Here is a 14434-nt window from a genome sequence, read left to right as displayed (position 1 = left end):
GCCAGGATCTATCTCAATATCCTCCCTGTTCTCCAGAACAAAATGTGACAAGTGGAGTCGGGAGAACAACATTTGCCATTGACTGCAGGAGGAGGGGGCAGGGAGCCTGCAGAACGTCTCAAATAGCCCAAACCCAGCTTTATGATGTGTACAGAATATATACAGGGATATATTTGGGAAACAGCTGTCCAGCCTCATTTGGGATGCTGTTATGTTTGACTCAAGAATTACTATTCACGACCAGTCCAAAGACAGAGTTGTCTTTTTTTTTCTCCCCCCCCCCCTTTTTTTTTTTTTTTTTTTTTTTTTTTTTTTTTTTTTTTTTTTTTTTTTTTTTTTTTCCCTAGAAGAGAACATTTTGAAATACAGAGAAATAAAGCAGTGAGGCTCTGAAGGAAAGGGCATTTCAGCACAGTGGGTCATGGAGGTGGATGGAGAGGTTCCTGCCATGGAAGAGCTCAGGGCCTGGAGTTCACACAAGAGGGCAAGTCAGAAATGCAAGATTCCAAGCCAATGGAGCTTTGGAAAGTCCATGGCACAACAGCTTAGGAGAACTTCTGTCCTCCTGCTGCAAATCCTGTTTTCAGCTGCTTCTGTTCCAAGCCCTGATCCACACCATTATCAACTGGCCCAGCCATTCCCTCTCCAAAAAACAGCCAGGACAGGGCTAAAAAGGATGGAAATCCAAAAAGGGTTGTACAGTGCCTTTCCCACAGGTATCTCCAGGATAGCAGAGGGAAGGATCTCATCCCAACCCAGCACAGATGCTCCTGGGACACATCTGCTTGTTCCTAAATTGCTGCTTCTTCCCCAAAGAGTCCCCACAGATCCTTGGTTTGATGATGAACTCAGCCTTGCACCAGCAGCACCTACCAAAATCCCCTCACTGAGGCAGAGGAATAATAACCTGTGCTTTACAAGCACAAGGAATCCACACAGCTCCAAGGGCAGAGAACAAGGCACTAAATATATCCTCACTTTTCAGCAGTGAGTCCACGTAATTATGTGAAAATCCAGGTCCAGTGCTCCTCTCCAGCTCCTCCCCTCCAAAGCCTCACGAAAGGCTACTTTCACCGAGTGAAGTTCAAATTACTCTGCAAACCACAATTTCATCTTGGTCTTTTTCAAAAGGTACAGTGCAATCCCTCTCTGCAGTGATTTACCAAACCTGTCTCAGCCAGTACAGGGGATGCCCAGCACAGGTGAATTGAGGGATGTTCCTTGCTGTGGACAAGCAGCAGAGAAAAACACCTCTGAGTGGGAGTGGGAGCTGTGCTCCTCACAGGCACACCCACCATACCTTCAGATTTCTCTGGGAAACACAGTTGAGGTGAACTGGAGGATTAATTTAGGTGAGCATTGTGATTTGTAGCTCTTCCCCAAGCCTAGAAAAGGAGCTGCTGGGCTGAGGAGTTGATTTCCATCAGGAGTTCCTGGGGTTTTTTTGTGTGGGGAATACCTGAATCTTCACAGCACACAAGAGCAGGGAGAGGAAAATGAACTGCACCAGTTCCTGCACAAGCTGCCACTGAACCTCTCTGCTGGTTTTTAAAACATGAGTGAAAAGACAATTTGGAGTTATTTCATGTTCTTGAAGCCACCTGTCCTGCCCAGGTTCGTGAGTGTGACCTTGCAGAAAGTGTCACCATAAGCTCTGGGCTGCTCCAGGACTCCTGATTTTCACACATTCCTCCAGCAGATGAGCTACAGGAGTAAAGAACATTTATTTTTATGGTTTCTTCAAGGCAGGATATGTCCCCATGCCACAGCTCTGCTCATCTGCTCTACGCATCCTCTGGTGCTGCAAAAAGGATCTGAAATTCCAGCACAGAACATGAGCACCAGTCTGTACAAAGGAGTCAGATCCATGGAGGAGAGGGAATTTATGCCAAAAGAGGGTCAGGCATAGAAACAAGGCAAACACAGCATGCAGAGTAAATAACTCCTTCTTCCTAAAGCGTGAAGATTTCAACTAAAAGAGGAGAGAATCAGATTGGATATCAGGAAGAAATTCCTCTCTGTGAGGGTGAGGAGGAGCTGGGCTGGAATTCCCAGAGCAGCTGTGGCTGCCCTTGGATCCCTGGAATGTCCAAGGCCAGGTTGGACACTGGGGCTGGAGCAGCCTGGGACAGTGGGAGGTGTCCCTGCCCATGGCACTGGATGGGATTTAAGGTCCTTTCCAACCCAAACCATTCTGGGATTTTTTTCTACAATGACCCGTGTTTTCATCTTGGTTTAACCCCAAAGTGTGTCTGTGCCTTACTGAGGAGGCAAGAGGTGAAGGAATGAATCCTCATTCTTTTGGGATGCTCACCTCACGCTTCAAAACACACACCCAAATGCAAGAGGAGATTTTAACCTGGAGATCCTTGAATGATCATCAGCTCAAAAAGGAACACGGGTGAGGAGCTGCTGTGTCCATCCCTGTGCTCTCCAGAGGGACGGAGGGAATCTATCCCCAACTCTCTCCATCATCACAGCGCTCTGAGTGGCACAAAAGGAATGGAATATAAATTCAAATAATACAGATTGAATTATTTTTCTCACATCTTCTAATTGTTGAAGTACCCAGGGATGTCAAGCACAGATCATCACTGCATTCAGGCAGTGCTGCTGGATAAAACACTGGCCATGCTCAGCTCAGCTCCACATGATCCTCTCATTAAATGATAAAGTCCAGATTTTGTAATTTTAATTTGGTTTTTTTTGCATAACTATACCAAAACAATCCCATAAATATTGAATTTGCTGAAGTTTGTTATCTTAATATATTCTTTTCAGAGGTAAGCAATCACACGTGAGGTTTGTCTCTCAGCTGCTTTCAGGATTAAAAGACATTTCAAAGAAGCAAGAAAACAGCAAACTTTCACCACTGTCAGAAGAAGGTTTTTCACTTAATGCATATGACACATACTATTAAACTAAATTTCCAGGGGCTGACACAGTTCCTCTTAAAAAATACCTCAAAAGAAACAAGTTAAAGATACTTTTGTGCCAAATCCTGCATCCAGCTTTTTCTGCCTTGATGTGCATTATCCAGCACGGCTCACAGGCCATGACACATTTCACTTCTTGCCTTATTACATCATAAGATTTGGGACAAGAGAGAATTTGTTCTTCTAATCGCTGCTTTTAGCAAGTTGACCTTGTCAAAGGACAATTTCCTGCCTCCAAACTCTTTCTCATCCTAGCTCCAGGTCATGGAAAGCAGCAAATTCATTTGTATGGGGTGTAAAAAAAAAATCAGTGGAACATCCTGAAGGGATCAAACAGATTAATTGCTGATTAGATGATGCAGTTCAAGTCACTTGATATCAACCTACTCTCAAAATCCTGCACGGACCCTAAAAAGTGAAGGGTCAACATGCTGGAGCAGGGCTGTGCTAAGAAACAATCCCTTCTCTTAGTTAGTGAGGCATCAAAAAGATAAAAATTTAATACATCTGAAGCACTTTGCTCTGTGTTAACCAGAAACAAAAGGGATTGAGCTCTTGGACTGCAACGTGCTATGAAGAATCGACTGCTACCCTCAAACTTTGGGGTTTTAATTTTCTTTGTCACAGATCTGCTCTGGAGACTCAGCAGGACCTAAGAGGAGCCTCTGCAGGTGTGATTTAGGCCTGCAGAACTCCAGAGCTGTGCAGATGATGTGCTTTTGTCCAGGGAGAAACTCGAGGAGCTGTCTGAAATGTAAGTACAAAGCGCAGGCAACGGGGAGAGCGAGATCCAGGACGACGTGCAGTAAAACATCAGAGGCTGCAGAGGAGGGAAAGTCATCAGAAAAAAAGGATTAAATTAAATAATAATAATAATAAATGCCTGCAATGTGAACAGCCTGGCGTCCTAAGCTGGATGGGATGGTGTGAGACGGAGCTGGGGAGAGCCTGCTGGTGTGGCCGGGGCTGACAGCGTTCCAAACACCCTAAAAATGTCTGTCAGCTCCTGGACTGGAGCAGCTCTCCCAGCAAAAGGGAAGAGAAACCCACCCCAAGAGGCCAGTGAGTGACAGAGCAGCTCAGGGCTCACCCTTCGCTCTGCCACAGCCCAAAAGGAGACTCAGGAACCCAAATAACACAGAGCCCAGCTGGGCTCCTTGGCCAGTTTGCCCTGGCAGCCTCAGATCAGGGATAAATGTGTCAGCAGGAGGGTGTGTGAGGTCTGGGGAGGGCTGCTGGAGGACCAAACAAGCCTTTACACGAGTGGAGCCTTTTTAGAACAGGATTTCATGATCGTGGGCGGTGAGTGAGGGCCTTGGTGGGAACAACAGATGGAGAGAGATCTTCAGTGGGACAAAGAGATAAACACAGCCCTGGTTACTGTCACCCAGCTGCCATCAGAGAAACACCACTGGGGCTCCCAGCAGGGCACAAACCCACCCAAAACACAGCTCTGGTCTGCTGTCACCCAGCTGCCATCAGAGAAACACCACTGGGGCTCCCAGCAGGGCACAAACCCACCCAAAACACAGCTCTGGTCTGCTGTCACCCAGCTGCCATCAGAGAAACCCCACTGGGGCTCCCAGCAGGGCACAAACCCACCCAAAACACAGTCCTGGTTACTGTCACCCAGCTGCCATCAGAGAAACCCCACTGGGGCTCCCAGCAGGGCACAAACCCACCCAAAACACAGCTCTGGTTACTGTCACCCAGCTGCCATCAGAGAAACACCACTGGGGCTCCCAGCAGGGCACAAACCCACCCAAAACACAGCCTGACAATCAGGAGCTCAAGGATGCTCTTTGGTATCTGCATCAGGACCTTCCCAAAAATCCCCAGGAGAGCAAGAGACGAGCAAGGAACCACCAGGGAAGAACCTGTGAGCTCCCCAGCGAGCTGGAGTTCAGGATGCGCACACTGAAGAGTGGGAATAAAATTCCTCTGCTGGGGGATTTTGGCAGGGATGTCTGGAGCCCCATGGGCAGTGACAGCTCATGCCAGGCTGTCTGCAGGGAACCTGAAAGGGATAATCATCAGACAAGGAGGTGATTACACACACACATCAGAAGTATCTGCCAAAATGCAGTTTGAGAGAAGACGGGATTTATAAATGAGCTCTAAAACACAGAGGGTGATGGAGGAATCTGGTTTAGAGCACAAGACAAGGCAAGATTTCTTCTCCTGCTATTTATTTCCATTAGACCGAAGAAAGCTGCAATCAGCAGCAACTTAAAATCCGGACAAAAAGTGATTTTAACTGAAGGTAAAGAATTTTGGGTTGCAGCTTTAGGATTTGCGTTTTTTCATGCTCAGAGAAGCTGTGGCTCTTCCATCCCTGCCAGTGTCCAAGGTCAGGCTGGACAGGGCTTGGAGCCACCTGGGATAGTGGAAGGTGTTGGTTTTTAAGGTCCCTTCCAACCCAAACCATTCTGTCATTCTAAGAGTCTTTTTTTTGGTTTGTTTTTTTGCTGTTGCTGCTGTTTTCCCAGGTGTAGATTTTAAGGTGTTTGATTGAGCCTGTAAGATCAGATTTTATCCTACTTTACATCCCACTCCATGAGGACAACGAAGTTCATTTGGCCTGGTTGAGTTCTCCTTTTTGTCCATGAGTTCCCTTACGCAGAAACCCAGCACAAGACTGAAAACTAAAAAGGCAATTGTAAAACCACAGAAAAAAATGGAAAGAAAACCTACTCAAAGCAAGCCACAAGGCGACTTTTAAGTCGTCTAGGCCACAAGCTGACAATTTCTGTTTAACACCAGGCCTGTCACTCAGGCAGACACACGTTATTGCCACATTTCAAACCCGCTTCTCAAGGCTTATTGTAACTCCAACTTGTCTTAATCACTAAGCAGGAGTTTATGTAAAAAATTCGGATGTCCTGGCAGCTTTAGGATGCCCAGAATGCCCAGTGAGACCCGTGCCAGCCCAGCCAAGAGCTCTTGTTGTCACTGGGAGCGTGGAAAGGCGCCGCTGGAACTTTCAGCACCTCCTGGACCAAGAAAGCAGCACAAGCTCTGGCAGGGCTGAAGCTGGGCTCTGCTTCCACAGGAAAAGGTGGAATTAAGGCAGAGGGTGCTCGCTGAATATTCTGGGTGGAAAAGAGCAAGTTACACACATTAGGGGAAGAAGAGGAGCAGGGAGATACAGGAGGGCAAATCCAAGGGCCAGCAGCCACCACAGCTGCCCAAATGGTGACATCTAAAGCCCCAAAAAGACACCGGAGAGGATGAACAGCTGACACAAACTTTACACAGAGCTCAAACCATCGGTATGAGCGTAACCTCAGAGCTCCAGCTTGGCTCTGAGGGAGTTCTGAGCCACGAGAAACCAGATTTCCACCCCCTCTTCCCATTCTGCTCACTCATCTGTGCGCTAGAGCCAAGTCACCCACAGTTTGCCCTCTCAGCATTGTAGGGACAAACACTTGGAAGCATTTTGCCTCTGATTTTCCCAGCTGCAAGTGAACTTCCAAACTATGGAGGGGCTGGCCAGCCACAGTGGCTCCCACATTCAGAGCAGGGTCCCAAACCCCCACCCAAAATAATCCTGCCTGGCCCCAGGAAAAGGGACCCAAACCCCCACCCAAAATAATCCTGCCTGGCCCCGGGAAAAGGGACCTAAACCCCCACCCAAAATAATCCTGCCTGGCCCCGGGAAAAGGGACCTAAACCCCCACCCAAAATAATCCTGCCTGGCCCCAGGAAAAGGACCCAAATCCTCACCCAAAATAATCCTGCCTGGCCCCAGGAAAAGGGACCCAAACCCCCACCCAAAATAATCCTGCCTGGCCCCGGGAAAAGGGACACAACCCCCCACCCAAAATAATCCTGCCTGGCCCCGGGAAAAGGGACCCAAACCCCCACCCAAATTAATCCTGCCTGGCCTCAGGAAAAGGGAACAGCCACAGGACACCTATTTCTCTTCATCTGCCAGGGAACTTCTGCAGCCTTCACCCCAAACGCAGTGATTTGGTGCAAATACAAGTGCTGGCAATGAGAAATCAAGACCCCTCACAAAGGCAAGGCTCCAACTCCTGTTAATCCACTAAAATAAACTCCAGGTGCCTGATCAAAGGCGACACCTTGTCCTTTCCCCCTCTGGGATTTCCATGTGCTAAAGTATCTCCCCATCTTTTCTCTTAGCGAGTTCAGAGCCAAAGCCCCGGTGAAAGTCGCTGTCAATAAATTTGGAGATAAGCAAATATTTACAAAGCTTCAAGTTACAATGAGGGGGGAGAAAAGACCAAAAAAAAGACCAAACACACGAGTTTGTAGCAACACACAGGGACACCGTCACTCCTCGGTGCTGTTAAACGTATTCACAGAGGAGAATCTCGACTTTTTCTCCTAAAATATGCACTGTCAGCTGCTGCTTAACGAAGAGGAGAAAACCTGGGCGCTCTGAGGATTCCGGAATCAACCCCAGACTCGCTGTAGGAAAAGACAATCCCTTCCCAGGCTGTTCCCCATCCGTAACACGGACAGAGCACAGCGCTCCAGAGCTCAGTCCCCGCCCGGAGCTCACTGTGAATGAACACAGCGGCGAGAAAACTTTTCCCCAGCCAGGACGCTTTTTATACCATCACTATTTGGCTTTTCCGCGCAGTTTTTCCCCAGCTGGAAACAGCCCGAACTCTGACAAGATTCCCAAAGCCTTGAATTCAGCTCCGAGGCTTGGGGGGTTTCTTTGGAGGGGATGCGTGGGAGGAGAATTTCCAAACCCTCTCTTCTCTCTCCCCGGGACCCTGCAGAGCACCCCGGAATAGACACAAAAATGGGACCCCGGGATCAGGGTCGGGGGTGCAGAGAAGGGACCAGCGGGTTTGGGGGTGCCGGGGGATGGGGGCGTAGAAAAGGAACCAGCAGATTTGGGGGTACTGGGGATGGGACCCGGCGGGTTTAGGGGTGCCGGGGGATAGGGGTGCAGAGAAGGAACCAAAAGATTTGGGGATACTGGGGATAGGACCCGGCCGGGTTTGGGGGTGCAGAGAAGGAACCAGCAGATTTGGAGGTGCCGGGGGATGGGACCCGGCGGGTTTAGGGGTGCTGGGGGGAAAGGACCCGGCGGGTTTGGGGGTACCGGGGGATGGGACGAGGCCGGGTTTAGGGGTGCCAGGGGACAAGACCCGGCCGGGTTTAGGACTGCCAGGAGGCCACAGAGCGCAGCTTTCCCGGGAAACCCCCGCTCAGAGGAACAGGAGCCGCACAGCTCCGTGCGCCCGGCACCTCCCGCCCCGCGGCCGCAGCACAGCGCAGCGAGCGGCGCTCCAAAAACCCACCTCCCTCGCTCCTCATCCGGCTAAAACACAGAGCGGGGCTCGGATCCCTTGCGAGGACAGCCCGGGGGCTGCGGGACTTACCGCGGGGCCGTGCCGCCGGCAGCAGGGCCGGGGCCAGCAGCAGCAGCAGCGGCGGCAGCAGCGCACGGAGGGAGCGCGGCTGCGCTGCCTGGAGGCGCTTTGACATCGCAGCCCGGACTGAGGGAGACAAACTTTCATCAGCTGGGGCTGGAGAGCAGCCCCATAATATACAGTTACCGAGAGGAGCGAGCTGGGACTCAGGATGTGAGAGATTTCCTGCATGCAGTTAACTCCAAAACCCCTCCTTGCTCCTGCCTCAGCTGCTGATGAGCTGCGCTCGGCGGCTTCAGGGAAAGAAAAAAAAAATTAAAAAAAAAAAATAAATAAAACGGAGATCCTTTTTTTTTTTTTTTTTTTTTTCTCTTTTTATTTTTTTCCTCTTCTCCTTATTGAACTAGGTTTGCGTCGGCTAGTTCGTATTTTATTGTTGTTTTGGCAAGGAGCAAAGTTAACCCTGCGCCTCTGGAATATCCGAGCCCTGCGGTCCCAACCCCCGGGGGGCTCCGGAGTCCCCCTCCCATCCCTGCTCCCGGAGTTTTCCCTTTTTTCATTCTTTTTTTACTCCACACACAAGGCTGCCTACCGCCTCTGGAAAGTCATTTGTGTAGGTTAGAGCTCAGGGGTTATTTATTGGTTTCATAAATATTTCAGAGCTGTTTCTGGTGTTGTTTCTTATTTTATATGGTGGGGGGTTTTGAAAGAAGGGAAGAAAGAAAAAAAAAAAAAAAAGAAAACAAACGGCAAATCACACACACAGCGTTGTCAGATGCATTTTTTAAAATCTCCCTCATTCAAATTATTATTACCAACTGTCTGGGAGAATAACCAAATACAGATTATCTACTCCTTAATGTACCACCGAAACACATGTAATGCCCACATGTTGCTGTGGAGCAGCAGGGAAAAAAAAGAATCTAAAAAAAGAATCTAATCCTGAAGATCCTCACAGATTTTACTGTGCAGTTTTTAGCTTTAATTTACTAAGATTCATCCCAAATCTCACAGTTTGGATATGATACTGAATTGTGTAGCTTGGCTCTGTGTTCCTTGTGCATGAAACACTTGGCACAAGTGTTCTGAGATGTGTCTGTGGGCCAGCAGGCAGAAGAGCCATGAAATCCCACTGAAAAATGGGTTTTGGGAGCACAGGTTTGGGGCTGTTCTGGAGCAGAGGATGCTGATTATTCCCTGTGATCCAGACTAAACTTTTCACCAGCTGGGGGGATAAATGAGCCAGAAATTCCAGGGGTACAACCTCGGTGGTTCCCATCCTGGCAGCATCACTGAGCCATCCAGGGCTAACTGTGGTAATGCCAGGTCACCCCAGCACAAATACACCTGGAAAAGGGCTGGAATCATGAGGAAAGTGCAGGAAGAGCTTTCATCAACTCTTCTGTTTCACATTTTAACATCACCTTTCATCTCTTACCCCTCTGCCCAAATTAAACCTGTGGACTCACCTCCAGTTGCTCTGAAATTTGAATTTTGTCTGCACTCACACCCCACATTTTCCTCATGGTGTGTATTCCCTCTCCTTGGGAGCAGTCAGGGATTAGCCCGTGTGTAACTTTAAACAGCCAAATGCTAAATTTTCCCTACTCAGCCATTATCAATTACAATTTAACAGCTACACTCAGCAGCGTTTCATCCCTCAAATATGAACTAATGAACTGCATCAACTCTCTCATTAAGGACATATGTGCTCCACACAGAACATTGGTTAAAAACATTAAAATTCAAACTGAAGACTCCTTTGTGGAAGGCCACCATGAAAGCCATGGAGAGATCTTTAGTCTTTGAAGGTATTTTTCCCATTAAAATGAAAAAAAAAAAAAATCAGTTAAAGGGAATTAGAGAGTTCTAAATATGGTTTTGGTAATCCCACGAGGCTTTTCTTTACAGTGGTAGTACTTTTATCTGAGTAACAATATTTGCTAGCAGAGAATGTGGAGCCAGTTGTATATTGGTCATTCATTAACATAAAAGAAGTAGATATTATCAGAGTTCCTCCTCCTCCTCCTCAAAAGGAATTGTTGCCTTTTACCATTCTAATTTTATGGGCTTAAAGTTGATAAATCAATAATTTATCACGAAAGAGCCCCAAATATTTTATTACCAACATCCATGTAGGAATGCTACTGAATTGCAGCGGCTGCTGGAGAACAACAGCACAATTTTTGCCTCAGTTTCAAAATTCTCTTGGGGAAAAAAACCCTCCAGGCACAGGGCAGGTAATGGGAAGTGTTCCTGCTTCACTGGGATGTGCAGGGAGAGGCCAGGCCTGGCCTTTTCATTCCTCTTGTCAAAGCATTTCCCACAATCAGTTTTACAAGACTTGGTTTATCCGCTTCAGAAGAACAAAGTCAAGTTTCCCTGCAGGAAATTGCATCCAGGTTGTGTGGCTGCTTCAAAGGGGGACACGGCCCTGATTCTCCAGGTTATTCCCTTGGGCCAGGGAATCCATCCATCCATCCATCCCTCCATCATCCCTCCCTCCATCCATCCCTCCATCCATCCCTCCATCCATCCATCCATCCATCCATCCCTCCATCATCCCTCCCTCCATCCATCCCTCCATCCATCCCTCCATCCATCCATCCATCATCCCTCTATCCATCCATCCATCCATCATCCATCCATCCATCCATCCATCCATCATCCCTCTATCCATTCATCCATCCATCCCTCCATCCATCCATCATCCATCCATCCATCCATCCATCCATCCATCCATCCATCCATCCATCCCTCCATCCATCCATCCATCCATCCATCCATCCATCCATCCATCCCTCCATCCATCATCCATCCATCATCCATCCCTCCATCCATCCATCATCCATCCATCCCTCCATCCATCATCCATCCATCCCTCCATCCATCCATCCATCCGTCATCCATCCATCCATCCATCCCTCCATCCATCCATCATCCATCCCTCCATCCATCCCTCCATCCATCCATCCATCATCCATCCCTCCATCCATCCCTCCATCCATCATCCATCCCTCCATCCATCCCTCCATCCATCCATCCATCCATCCATCCATCCATCCATCCATCATCCATCCCTCCATCCATCCATCCATCCATCATCCATCCCTCCATCCATCCCTCCATCCATCCATCCATCATCCATCCCTCCATCCATCCCTCCATCCATCATCCATCCCTCCATCCATCCCTCCATCCATCCCTCCATCCATCCATCCATCCATCCATCCATCCATCATCCATCCCTCCATCCATCCCTCCATCCATCCATCCATCCCAGCTTTGTTCTTCAGCACTCTCAGGGGAAGAGGAATGGAAGGAGGGGTTGTGGAGGTGTCTCACTATTTTTGGAGTTGCTTTTACCTTTTGCCTTTTTTATGCTCCTCCTCCCTCCCCACTTCACACTTCCCTCCTGATCTTGCTCACTTGTATGTATTTCATCTTTCTTCACCTCAGTTCCAAGAAGCTTTTCCTTCCCAAGCATTCCCTCCACCCTGTGCTAGTTCAGAGCTCTCCTGCAGCAGCAACAGTGTAAGAGCAGCTAAACCCTCTTTTTATTCCTAATTTTTACCTCCTTTGGCAAGGGGAACCGAACACAGCACCCTTTTTTCTCTGTCCCTACAGACAGAGGCTGGCACATGCTGGGTGCTCGGTTTGCTCCTGGTTTGAGCCCCTGCAGGAAAAGCGAGCCAGGAATTCACTGAAAGCTGGGGAGAACAAATCCTGCTGCTGGAGCACCGCTGTGCTCGGAGGTGTGTGCAGGAACAGCTCACCCTGGGGTTCCGGGTCACCTGTGGCCGCAGGAACATCCAAGGAATGAAGTGACCAGGATCTCCCAGATCCTATCGGGGCGCCTCGGAACTGAACTCCCCCCGGGAGCGCTTTGGAAACGCTGAGGGTGTGAGAACTGGAGATGCCTGCAGGAATGTGCCCTGCATTAATCGCTGCTTGTTGTCATTCCAGAGGCAGAACCACGGCCAGGACCCTTCTCGTCACCGTGTCCCTGCTGCAGGTCACAGCGAGGTAGCTCAACCCTCAGTTCGCATTTAGGTGGGGAAATAATTTGATGTAAAGGGCACTCGCCATTCCAAACGATGAATATTTGACCGTGTGACAACACTGGGCCTCTGTCTATCAAATTCCCCATTCATGAGGAGCTTCAGTTGGCGTGGCACTGGAAAGGTCAGCCCAGAGCAGGGCAATCAGGAAGGGAGCAGTGCGGAATAACTTAACCTGGGAACAAGCTGAACACACAGACATCAGCAAAGGAGGAGGATGCACTGAAGCAAACATGAATTTCCATTCGTTCCCCCTTGGTTAAAGGAGTTTTGAGAAGGAATTAGTGACTGGTGGGGACGACAGGGAAGAAAATAAGGAGTGCAGTGACAATAAAGTGTAAATAAATCCTTCAGATTATGATACTGCGATGCTTTGGTAACGTTTGCTCCAAGGCAATGTAAATTAATTAATGTTAATTGTCAGATGGGTTATGGTATGCTGTGGGGTGTGGAGTATGAGAAAAGAGAAAGGAAAAGGAAGAAAAGAAAAAAAAAAAAAGGAAAAGGAAAGCTGTCTGCTGCCCTTCTCTGGCAGAGCAGGATTTGCATCCTTTGTGTTACAGAGTTAAATGAAGAGAGGTTAAGCCACTTCAGAGAGCTGAACAGTTTCAAGATAAGAGCTTCTGCTGAGCAGAAAGCACCTCTGTAACACTGCTCTCACATCTTCCCAGATCAGCTGTGATCCCCTCTTGGATATCCAGGAAACCTTACTGTAATCACAGCACTGAGTATTATCCAAAAAAAATTTTTTTTTATTCCCCTATGTGCCAAAATGCATGAGGACTTGTCTGGGCTTAGCTACAGGGATCTACAGTTTTGGGGCCTCCAGGCTCAAGATTTTCCTTCTCAGAGTAAACAAAACAAAACAAAAAAGCTTTTCCCTTTGAAATCTGTGTGTCCCCCCTCCAGCTGCAGAGACTCCATGTCTCCAGTCCTCCCTCACTTCATTAACTCTCTGCACAATCCAGATCCTGCTGAATTGTGACTGCAGTGGCAGATTACAGTCCTCTATAATTAACAGGCATAGATAGAGCATAATTCAGGCTGACCTTTAGCCACAGAGCTCTGCTCTGCTCTGCAGACCTCTGTCCCAGCCTTCAGACATGGAATAGCACCCACCAGGGCTCTGAAATCAAACCCTGGCTGTAAATCCTGCTCGAGAGATGGATTCTGTGGATTTCCCAGTCTCCAAGGGCAGGTTTCCAGCCTCTGTGCCTGCCCTGTGAGCAGCACAGTGAGTCTGCACCACGCTGGGACACCCAGGAAATGCAACTCAGCATCAGCCCCCTCACTGCTCTGTCACCCATGAATTCATCCCTGCCTTCCTCTCCTTTGGTTAGGATTTTCCCTGCCTGGTCTCATATTATTGGATTCATCTGGAATTTCTGTCTCAAAACTCCGAATTGGCCAAGGCAGCTGGGAACAGCCAGAGCAGCCTCCTCCAGTGGCCACGAGGCCTTGATCTGTCTGTTCATCCAAAATAAAGGGCTCCCAGTGCCCAGCTGGGATCCAGCAGAGCTCAGGGACAGGGACAGGCTCCTCCTGTGGCTGTCCCATCCCTGGAAGTGTCCATGGCCAGGCTGGACAGGGCTTGGAGCAAACCTGGGATAGTGGAAGGTGTCCAGGTTCCTTCCAACCCAAACCATTCTGGGATTTTCTGACTTTGAGAACTCAAAGGATTTGCTCAAGTTTCTCCCTTGCTGCAGAAATAAAAAGGACACACTTAGGAAGCTGGGATTTTGTGGAGCTGTTTGGAGGAACACGGTCCTTTGTAGAGAGCCTTGAACTGCTATGGCAAATCAACAGGATATAACAAGGAATAAAACTTTGAAAAAGAAAAAATACAGAAAAAAACTAAACCAACTCCCACCTTGTCGGAGTGATAAACCACTGTAACATTAAATTCAAGCCTAAGCAAAACCATCCTGAATTTCTTTATGTATTTAATAAACGAGATGCAGGATTTTCAGTGTGTCTCAGGGATAAAACACCATCAGAGAGAGAGCAAACCCCTTCCACTCAGCTGTGCTGGAGGGCACTCCCTGCCAGCACCGTTTGTACCTGGAGGGACAGCAGGGCTGAT

General features: G+C 48.5%; 1 long non-coding RNA gene across 1 annotated transcript in view; it reads right to left on the bottom strand.

Annotated features, from left to right (window-relative positions):
• Positions 1-257: 257 nt before the first annotated feature.
• LOC136363954 (uncharacterized) overlaps positions 258-14434 on the bottom strand; it is a 465017-nt gene continuing 450840 nt past the window's right edge. Inside the window, exon 2 of the long non-coding RNA XR_010744092.1 lies at positions 258-343. This is a non-coding gene — a long non-coding RNA (uncharacterized lncRNA). The remainder of the gene's footprint in view (positions 344-14434) is intronic.

The sequence above is a fragment of the Sylvia atricapilla genome, chromosome 8, assembly GCF_009819655.1.
Source record: "Sylvia atricapilla isolate bSylAtr1 chromosome 8, bSylAtr1.pri, whole genome shotgun sequence".
Taxonomy (NCBI): Eukaryota; Metazoa; Chordata; class Aves; order Passeriformes; family Sylviidae; genus Sylvia; species Sylvia atricapilla.
Note: the sequence above shows the minus strand (reverse complement) of the source record. Positions and strands in the feature narration are given on the sequence as shown.